This window comes from Gossypium arboreum, chromosome 12 (genome assembly GCF_025698485.1).
Source record: "Gossypium arboreum isolate Shixiya-1 chromosome 12, ASM2569848v2, whole genome shotgun sequence".
In the NCBI taxonomy this organism is placed as follows: Eukaryota; Viridiplantae; Streptophyta; class Magnoliopsida; order Malvales; family Malvaceae; genus Gossypium; species Gossypium arboreum.
The window spans coordinates 64,051,650-64,063,210 of NC_069081.1; positions in this window are offsets into that span (position 1 = coordinate 64,051,650).

The following is an 11,561-nucleotide window of genomic DNA, read 5'->3' on the forward strand; positions in this document are numbered from 1 at the left end:
AGGACTAAATTAAAAAAATAATAAGTTGAAGGACTAAATGTAAAATAAATGAAATATATGGACTTGTATGGTAATGGGTAAGATTTGGCCAAACATGAGTGTCTTGAAATTTTGTATATTTTGTGTTTTGTGCAATAGGGACTAAATTGTAAAAAGTGTAAATGTTAGGGGTAAAATGGTAATTTGCACATTTATGTGTTTTTGGACTAAATTGAATGAAAATATGTTTGAATGAGCTTCATTTGAATATGTTTAGATTAAGAACCAAAGAAATCAGATTTGGATCAGGGGAAAACGAAAGTTGTTGACTAGTCGATCCGTACTGATTTTTCGTTGTCCGAGGTAAGTTTATAAGAAAATAGACGTATTTAGTTTTAAATAAATACAAAATATACATGATTAAATGAAATTTATGATTTTATTTAAGCTATAGCCGAATATGATTTAGCTTAATTATTATGTTTCTGAAATTGTTTCGACCGAGTTGCGAAGTTCAGAAGCCCCGTATGAACCTTAGGAATAGTTAGGATACATATGCCATGACATAGGATTCCGATTTATGTGTGCGAGTAAGACCATGGCATCGATATGTGATTCCGATATGTGTTTACAAGTAAGACCTTGTCTGGGATAGTGGCATCAATATGTGACTACATGTAAGACCACTTCTGGGATGTTGGCAGTGTACGACTTGTGTGATTATCCGAGTATCCTATCAAATTCTGAATGGTTCATCGGGCAAAGGTAAATCGAGTTCAAATGTGTTAATTGAGCTATATGTCAAGTATGAATTAATATGTTACTTACTTGAGGTAAGTTACGTAAACACCATGAATGTATATTATAAATCTTGTATGGTGCAAATAAAGTAGAAAATGTATATGCTATGTGTATTTGGCTTACTAAATGAATAGTTAGTATGTCATTAATAACATATATATATGTAAATATGATGAGGTATTTTCGGTTATATAATTAATATATGTATATGCAATATTTTTTCGATATTCGAAATTTTGCATTTGAATGAATATGTATTAAATTTTAATATGACTATTTGCCTTTAGAAGTTGTTTACTAACATGATAAGTGCCTATATGAGTATTCGGCCAAATAAGGATTATGTGTGCATAATGTCATATTGTGATTCTTGAACTTGTTTTAATGGTAAGCGTGCTTGATTATTTGGTGACATTTTGGACCCGAAATGTTGAATGATGATGGTTAATTTTTTTATGTAAGTATTCGATCATGGAAAAAAGAAATGGCATAAGTGTATCATTGTATCTTATATGTGGGTTTAACAATAAGCTTTGGTCATGATAATATAATTTAGGTTAATAAGATAGGTTGAATGTATTATTTAACTGTTTATTTGCTTATAGCTTACTAAGCTACGATAGCTTACTTTGTGTGTTATGTTACTCTGTTTTATAGATTTTGGAGTCAAGCTACAAGCTCGGGGACTGTCAGCCAAGTTCATCACACTATCTACTGTTTTGGTACCTTATTACCTAAGCTTAAATTATGGTATGTATAGGCTGGAACATATATTTTTGAAGTGTTGATTTTGGTTATGTATTAAAAGCCATGCGAAAATGGCTTGCTATTTATGTTTGGATTTGATTTTATGTGTGCTTAGTTATAATGTTTTATGATCTTGCTTTGATATATGCGATTATGCTTGATTATGGTTTGATTCGTGGTAAGTATTTTGTGTAATGAAAATGGCTTTAGTTTTAGGTTTGAATTCAGTTTGGGTTGAATCATGGCTTAAGTCTTTTTGAAAAATATGTTGTATGTCATGGTCGTTTAAAATCTTTGTGTTATTTTGATGGTTTATTTAAGTTTATATAGCTTGCAAAGGTACTTTGTGGGTTGACCATATGTTTATAATTGATGTTAATTGTGCTAGGGTTTGCCATGTGTTTGTTAAGTAAAAATTATGACATATGCTTGCAATAAAATGGTGACCATTATAATTTATACTAGAACATGTGTATAAGTGATATTCGGCCACATTATTTTAGTTGAATTTTTATTTATACTTTACTTGTGTATAAGGTGTTTATATTACGGATATTATGTTAGTTGAGTTTTTACATGTTTTACTGGTAGCAATATACGTGCTTATAATATGTTTGATATGTATATATGCTTAGCTATATAAATCCGTTAGATATTTGTAAGTTATTAAATATGTATAAATGAATTAAGTTAGCCAAGTAGACATAGAAATGAAATGGGTTACTTATAATTGGATGCTTGTTATTAAATTAATATGCAAACATACAAATTTTACATAGACTAACACATTAAAGCCGCAAATATGAATATAAAGGGTGGTAATGAAATTTAGTTCAATTGATATATAACTTGTGTATATGCAAGACTTAATTAATAATAATATAGTGTTAATATTTAATAATGAAAATATTGATGTGTTATATGTTACGTATATGTTTTTAAATTGTTTGGATTATGTTTTATTTTCAACTATGTGGAGAATGATACTAAATTTTAAGGTTAGGTATTTAAATTAAGTTATAAGCATTGATGCGATCTAAATCTCGAATTGTAATGAACGTATGATTTGTAATTGTTATACGACTGTTAAACATATATGATTATGACTTGAATTGCTATGAAAATATTTGAAACTGTGCATTCGTTTAGCAATGCCTCGTAACCCTACTCCAGCAACGGATACAGGTTAGGGGTGTTATAGAACACACTCTCGAGCCACATATCAGAATGCTCAGATGATCCATGTAACAGGAAAATTATCCGGGCTAAACACGAAACTCTTAAAAATTTATTCAGGGAGCTCATTGAGCTTAACAAATAACTCCAAAGAGTTAAAATCAGGGAGAATCGGATAAGGTAACAGGGAGTTCAAGTGAGCCATGTCAAGAAGTCCACAAGAGCTTATATCAGGACGCTCACGTAAAGCTACGTTTGTGTCTGCCTTATATGCTGGATCACAACTGATCGAATCATGTAACAGGACACTCACAAAGAGCTACGATAGTGTGCAACACATGCAAAGTCACTACCGAGTAGGATGCTCGCAGGAACTATATAACAGGATGCTCGAGAGGGCTATAATAGGATTGCTCGTACGAGCCATAATCTGTCCGCAACATATGCAGGACCATATTTATTTCGGGAAATCACATATCTATCAAATTTCATTATTCAAATGGAACTTGTCATTTATCAAGCAATATTGAGCATGTGATTTATTTCATACTTTGAACATTTATAAATTCACCCAAATACAACATTAAATTCAAACATAATAACATACATAAATAAGTTACACGAACTTACCTCGATAGTTGTTTGTATATGAAAATCTACTAATCCAAAACTTTTTCTTTCCCCGATCTAACTTCAAATTTGAGTTGCCTGGATCTATATGAATGAGTTTAATCATCAATTTATCACAATTCATGTTGAATTGGACTCAATTTGCATCCTAGGAAAAATTACCATTTTGCCCCCATACTTATCATAAATGATAATTTTGTCCCTAGGCTTGGAAAATGAAATTCATGCAATTTAATCTTATTCCAAGCCTAACCGAAATTTTCATATAACATTTACAACACATGTATTTCACAAAATTCAGAATTTTTTATAACTTTGAAATATTTACAATTTAATCCTTAAATCACAATTTCATCAAAATTTTCTTTGTAAAAGTTGTTTATTTATCAACAATATGACACCCCTAGCCCGTATCTGTCGTCGGAACAGTGTTACGGAGCATTACCAGAGTTTTCAGAACATCTACCTATAATTCATGTTAAATTTTATTCTACCGACTTTACTCATAACGTCCCTTAAAATGAACACTCGAGGCCTAAAACAAGTATTAGAATTGAATCTAGACTAAATCAGGAACTCAGGGAATTTTTTGCTAAATTTAAAAAATTTTCCAAGATACAGGGCTCACATGCCCATGTGGTCCAAGGGACATGCCCGTGCTGCCGGTCGTGTTCGACCCCGTGTAACTCTTTGACTTGTACACACGGCCAACCACATGCTCGTGTGCTAACCCGTGTGGTTAATTAATTTTCTTCAAAATTAGGTGCAGGTTTTGTAAAGCCCCAAATTTGGTCCTAGAAGAACTGGGCTTTGCACATCGAAAGAATTGGAATTTAGTTGTGCAAGTGAATGACACAATTGATTGTCTGCTGCAGTAGTTAAGTGGTTAGGAGTGTTTGAGAGTGTTGGAGAAGTCCTGGGTTCAAACCTGGGCTTTAGCAAAGATTTTGGTTTTAAGTGAATAAAATCCTAGATGCTTGGATGATGGCCTCTTAGATTATTGTGTTAAGTAAATGACACAAGGAAGCATGCGGTCTAGTGGTTGGGGCGTCATTAAGGTTGTAAGGGATCCTAGGTTCAAGTCTTTGCTCTTGCAATTTATTTTAGTTTTTCTTTTAAAGGAACCTAGATTTTGGCCTGTAGACCTTTTAAATAATTGTTGTTAAAAATTGACACAAGAGTGCTGGGTGGCCCAGTGGCAATGGCGTATTAAAACTACAAGGGAGCTTGAGTTCGAGTCCCATGATGCACAAAGGGGTATTTATTTTACATCCTTGCTACATGAGTAGTGGAGTTTGACACAAACTCTGCAAGGTGGAATTTGAATTAGTCATGGAAAAGTTTGAGGAGGGATTTGTGGAGATTATCTGGGTTGTTAGGAGGAAATCAAGGAAAGTTTGAAAATAAGAGAGTTGTATGGGTACTCTAGCTTTGAGAATTTGGCTAGGGGTATGGTCCTCATTTTTATCCTCATTTTCGGTTTTGAGTATTGAGCATTAGCAATTCTTGGAGCCAATTTTCATTAAGAGTTATTGGGGGTTTCTCTCGGTTTTCCTTTTTGTGGCTATTTGAAGTCTATTCTTCGTCATTTTCCTATTTTTTTGTGACTGAATACTCTCTCTTCTTGACTCTCTTCACAGTTGGCCAATTCTTTCCCTTCTCTTTCTCTCTCAACCTAGCTGAATACTGTTTCCTCTCCATTCTCTTTTATCCCTTCCCTTTTATTCTCAACTTGACCGAATATATCTTTCTCTCCCTAAACTGTTATAGTTTCATTTCTCTCTTTGGCACTTAGGACCTTGGCCGAATATATCATTCCCTTTGCTATTCAGCTCGATAAATTTTTTCTATTCTCTTCTACACTCTTCACTTTGATTTCTGTTGGGCTTCCTTCTTCTAGCTATTTTTCACTTATTCTGCTATTTGGTATTTAGTCTATTGCTTCCATACTCTGTTGTTGGTATATTAATTCGATATTTGCAAGTGGTCTTGACAAAAGGGTAGGTGTTCATATTTCTTTGCCTTTCTTTCAAAACTGTTCTTTCTTTCTCTGTTTCTTAAAGCTGAATGCCCTCCTTCTTATTCTTCGGTTACTGTTTGGTTGATCCCTTCCTCAAGATATGTGGTTTTTTGGGTCTTTAGGTTTCTCGAAGTGTGAAAAAGTGCAAGGGCTGCTCGACTCGTCAAACCCTTTTTCTCATTAATCGAATAAGGTAAGAACGCTACCTTACTTTTGGGTTAGACCGAATATGCCTTTGATTCTGTAAGACTAATATTTATGGATTTAGGCCACATTTATGGTCAAACCCGATTATTAAGATCTGTGTTCGTAATGCAGATTTTTGGTAAGAAAGGTGTGGACAGTTTTCGCCAAATGATCTAAAGGCAATAAGCCATACATGTTCGTTCAAGGCTTGGGCGCGATGGACTGTTTGCTCGGCTTCGTAAACAGGTGTGTAACAGTACCCTGTAATCCATAGCAGTGAAAATACGAAGAGGTGTGTAACCATACACCATTCTGTACTATCAAAAGCCAAAACAGGTATGTAACTATACACCGTAAACCATTACTATCGAAAAGATAAAAAAGGAGTGTAATCACACCCCTGTTGAACTGCGAATCGGCGAAAGCTGAAAAGTTGAAACTTCTGCATTTGAGGCCTCACGAGTGTGCGATCACTTGTGGGGTAAATTGAACCCAAAAATCATGGGCGATAGACTGCAAAGGCCACATGTGTTTTCGTGGACTAAGGCCGTTATGGGCCTCGATAGGCCATAATGGACAGAGGCCCAATAGGCCCATGGGCCCACGTTGGTAAATTTTGCTGTTAAGTGGGACGTAAATAGAATTGTCATGTCACGCTCATGACTCATGTTGTTTTTGGGCCTCGATGGGCCAAAATGGTCCGTGTGGGCCCAATGGGATCGTGGGCCCTACGCGGATAAAATCCATGGTAAGTGTCAAATTATGAGCTGTGTAACAGTCTGATTTTGACCCTAGTCGGAATAGTGGTTTCTGGACCACAAATCTGAGTCTGAAAAATATTTTAATATTATTTTCTATGCATGTGATATGTGAATTTACATTTGTGAAAATTTCTGTGATTTAATTTGTCTGTTTTTGTGCTTAATTATCAAAAAGAATTAAATCGCGTAAAATGTAAAAGTTAAGTGCTAGATTCTAAAGCACCTTTTTGGCTTGGCTTTTAAAATAAAGGTCCTTGCATGTCAATTGGACCATTGTACTAATGGATGGACAAATATGGACACGAGTTGGTAGAAATTAATGTTATGTCATTAAGGGTAAAATGGTAAAAGGTGATTATAATGTTATAATAATAAAATGAAAACGGGAAATTGGCCATATTATCATGCATATAGCCGAAAATCAAAGAAAAAGAAAAAGAAGAAAGCCATTTAGGTTTCGGCACTTTGATTGCTTGATTAAGCTACGATTTTAACTCGATTTTTGATAATTTCTACGTTTCTGTGATCATTGCTTCGTGTTCTTCCAAACCCATGTCTGAATTTCTATTTCTGTTAAAGATTTCATGAAATGCCAATGTTTATATCATGATTTTTGTGATGTTTTTGAATGAATTATAAAGGCTTGGTAGATGGTTCATAAGTTTTGTCTTTGAGTTTTTGATGAAATTGAGCTATTTGGGTTAAATTTTGAAAATGAGGTTTAGAAGGACTAAATTGTGAATTGAACATATTGTATGGGCTTATATAGAAGCCATGAAAATTCGGCTAGCCCTTGTTGCAAAGAAATTTTGGATATTGGTGATTTTATGGAAAATGGACTAAATTATCAAAGTGTGAAAATGTAAGGGGTAAAATGCAAAGTGCCCTAAATATGTATATATGGATTAAATTGAATGAAATGAATGATTGAATAGTTGAATTTGTATTGTATTAGATCAAGAACAAAGAAAATCGGAATTAGATCGGGGGAAGTCCAAAATAGTTGAATAGAATACTCGTTTTATCTGTAATCTGTCCGAGATAAGTCAAATTACAATTCCGTGTTAATTGAAATAAATTCTGCACATATAAACTGTAATCTTATTGGATGGTCTTGAGTGCCTGGTGCATATCTTTGGAGTAAAGTATGATAATATGTTAATATCTGAAAAGCTCTTTATGTTTCTAAGAAAAGTTGACATCTGTCAAGACATCGTGTAAGACCATGTCTGGGACACAGGCCTCGATAGAGATTTACGTATAAGGCCATGTCTGGGACATTAGCATCGTATCTGATTTTGTATAAGACCCTGTCTGGGACAGAGGCATCAATATTAAATTACATAGAAGACCACGTTCGGGACGTCGGCATTGTACTTGTTTATGAGCATCTATATCATTTTTGACTCGTCTGATGATAGCGTATGAAATCTGATATTGAGTATATGAAATGTATAACCTATGCAGGTACGTTTGTATCATACTAAATTTCTAAGTATGAAAAACTCTGTCTCTGTAAAATATGTATGGAAATGAAGCATGACATATATGCAAACAAAGGAGCATGGTTAAGTTTATCAATTATTCTATGAAATTGTTATGAATCTATATGGGTGAATTGTGTTTATATGCTTTAGTAGTTAGACCAATTGTATTTGCCTTACTAAGATCTTTGTAGCTTACTCTGTGTGATTTCTGTCTGTTTTACAATCATCGTAGCTACTGAAAGCTCAGGGATAGTTAAGGATTGTCACCACACTATCTAACTCATTTTGGTACTCTTGAAAGTGTAAATATTTTAAAGTATGGCATGTATAAGCTACAAGGTTTATGTATTAAGTTTTGAATTGTAAATGTAGGTTATTTAATGAAAGTTCGCTATCAAATGGTATGTTTGTGTTAAGTTTTGGTATGGTTTGAATGAGTTGTTGAATGATGATGAAGTAGTTGTAATGAAGCATGTTTTGAGCATGAAATTGGCTAAATATTTTGTATGAATGTTGTTTAATTTGGCTTGTAGGAATGACCCATAATGGGGTGGCAAATTGGCTTAAACCAAGCCTGCATTATGCTACATTGCCATAGCACACGGGTGTGTTTGTTGGCCGTGAGCTTAAGTCAGTAGCTAGCTAAGAATCATACGGCCGTGGCACATGAGCATGTCTGTTAGCCGTGGGAGTAAGTCAGTATATAAGCTTTGTTTTGGCACGGCTGGTTCGCATGGGTGTGTCTGATGCTCGTGTGGGGCACATGGCCTGGTCACACGGGCGTGTAACCTCTATAGAATTGAAAATTTTTAAAAGTTCTGAACTTTATGAATGTGTTCGGTTTAGTCTCGAATGTCCCTTAAAAGTAAATTTTAGGTCTCGTAGACCATCTTAGGAGATGATTTCTTATGAAATGATGTTATATGATATATGTGATTCTGAATTGGTTTGAAATGTTCTGTTTGTCTAGTAATGCCCCTTACCTATTCCAGCGACGAATACGGGATAGGGTTGTTACATTTTATTTGTTTCAGAGCTATGGTTTTGTCGGTTCTAGGACTACCATAGTGTATGTGAGTCTAGCTATACATGCCATATATCTGAAACTGTGATAGTGTGATGAATCCTGACATTGAATTGTGCTTTTATATATAGAAATGGATCCCAATAGAGCCGTAGCTGACGATGTTAAAAGCAATGCGCCTGCCCCTACGCAAGGGACGGTACAAGATTATTCACAACCGGCTACGAGTAGCCGTAATAGCGAGGCTAAGCAAGCCTTCTATCAGATGATGAATGATTGGTTCACTCAATATATTAGAAGCAATCCAGCTGTACAACAACCTCCACCCCTGTTAATTCTTCTCAAATTCCTGCTATGCTCTCGGTGAGTTCAGTTCAACTAAGTAGACCACCGGTTGATGAGATTAGAAAATATGGGGTTGAAGAATTCTGAGCTACAACGAATGATGATACTGAAAGACCCGAATTCTGGTTAGAGAATACAATACGAGTGTTTGATGAAATGTCTCTGAATCCTGAGGAATGTGTTAAATGTGTCGTTTCACTTCTGAGAGATACAACATATCATTAGTGGAAAACTTTAATATCTGCGGTTTCGAGTGAATGGGTTACTTGGGATTTCTTCCAAGTTGAATTTTGAAGAAATACATTAGCTTAAACAGGATCGTATGCCTGTTACTGAATACGAACATGAATTTGTGAGATTGAGCTAGTATGCTCGGGAATGTGTATCGAATGAAGCAATAATGTGCAAAAGGTTTGAAGATGGACTAAACGAAGATATCCTTCTGTTAGTTGGGATTTTGGAAATTAAAGAAATGGTAGTGCTCATTGAGCGAGCATGTAAAGTTAAAGAATTAAGTAAAGAGAAAACAAAAGCTGATTCTGAAGCTAGAGATGATAGAAGGAGATCTTTGAGTAGATCATTTCAATCTATGTTAAAGAAATTCTGAGATGATCAAAGCCGTCCAAATGCTAATGTAGGACATTCAAACCGAGATCGAGCTAGATCGGATTCAAACTTCAGAGTCCTTGCTACTTCTATTGCAAGTGTTGGGAATGTCCAATCCGAGAGACTTAAATGTAAACGCTGTGGTAAAAGACATCTAGGAAATTGTAGATTGAATTACCGAGCCTATTTCTGATGTGGATCTCTAGATCATTTTGTAAGAGATTGTTCTGAACCTGCTGAGAGAGAGAATGTACAAAATCCGAGATTGAGTAACACCTCAACTAGAAGTAGACCTTCTAGAGATTCGAGAAATGCAAGTGGTGGTCAAAGAGCTACTGGGGATACTGCTATTAGATCTGAGGCCAGAGCACATGCCAGAGCCTATGCTATCCGAGCTCGTGAGAAAGCCTCGTCTCCAGACGTGATTACTGGTACTTTTACTCTTTATGATACTTCTGTGATTGCATTGATAGACCCTGGATCGACATATTCTTATATCTGTATGAATTTGTGTACAGTAAGACTTTGTCTGTAGAGTCTACAAAATTCGTAATTAGAGTGTCGAAAACCTTAGGAAAAAGTGTATTGGTTGATAAAGTCTGCAAGAATTGCCTGTTAATGTTACGAGATATATGTTTTCCTGCTGATCTAATGCTTTTACCTTTCGATGAATTTGACATAATTCTGGGAATGGATTGGTTAACTTTGCATGATGCTATTGTGAACTGCAAATGAAAGGTCATTGATTTAAGGTGTAAGAATGATGAAATAATCTGAATTGAGTCTAGTGATCTGAATGGAGTACCAGCTGTGGTATCTATAATGCAAATACAGAAATTTGTGAAGAAAGGCTGTGAAGCCTACTTAGCTTATCTGTTAGACTCGAAAGTGGATGATAGGAAAGTTGAATCAATGCCCGTTGTTTGTGAATTCTCTGACGTGTTTCCTGAAGAACTACCTAGTTTGCCTCCTATTCGAGAAGTCGAGTTTGGCATTGAATTAGTACCTGGTACTACTCTGATTTCAATAGTTCCGTATAGAATGGCTCAGATTGAGTAAAGGAATTAAAATCTTAGTTGCAAGAATTGACCGATCGAGGGTTTGCTAGACCAAGCTTTTCACCATGAGGTGCACTTGTACTGTTTGTGAAAAAGAAAGATGGCACAATGAGAATGTGTATTGATTACCGATAGCTTAATAAAGTGACTGTAAAGAACAAATACCCTTTGCCTAGAATTGATGATTTATTCGATCAGTTGAAAGGTGGTACTGTATTTTCAAAGATAGATCTGAGATCGGATTACTATCAGTTGCAGGTAAAGGACTCTGACATTCCGACAACAGCTTTCAGAACGAGGTATGGGCATTATGAATTTTTAGTTATGCCTTTTGGTTTAACGAATGCACCTGCTATATTTATGGATTTAATGAATAGAATTTTTGAACCGTATCTTGATCAATTTGTTTTTATATTCATTGATGATATTTTGATTTATTCATGTGATGAATCTGAGCATGCTGAACATCTGAAAATAGTGCTACAGACTCTACGAGATAAGCAGTTGTATGCAAAATTTAGTAAATGTGAATTCTGGTTTCGAGAAGTTGGTTTTCTAGGTCATATTGTATCAGCTTCCGGTATCCGAGTTGATCCGAGTAAGATTTCAGCTATTCTAGATTGGAAGCCTCCAAGGAATGTATCTGAAGTCCGCAGTTTTCTGGGACTTACCAGTTACTACAGATAATTTGTAAAAGATTTCTTTATGATAGCAACTCCGTTGACAAAATTACTTCAGAAA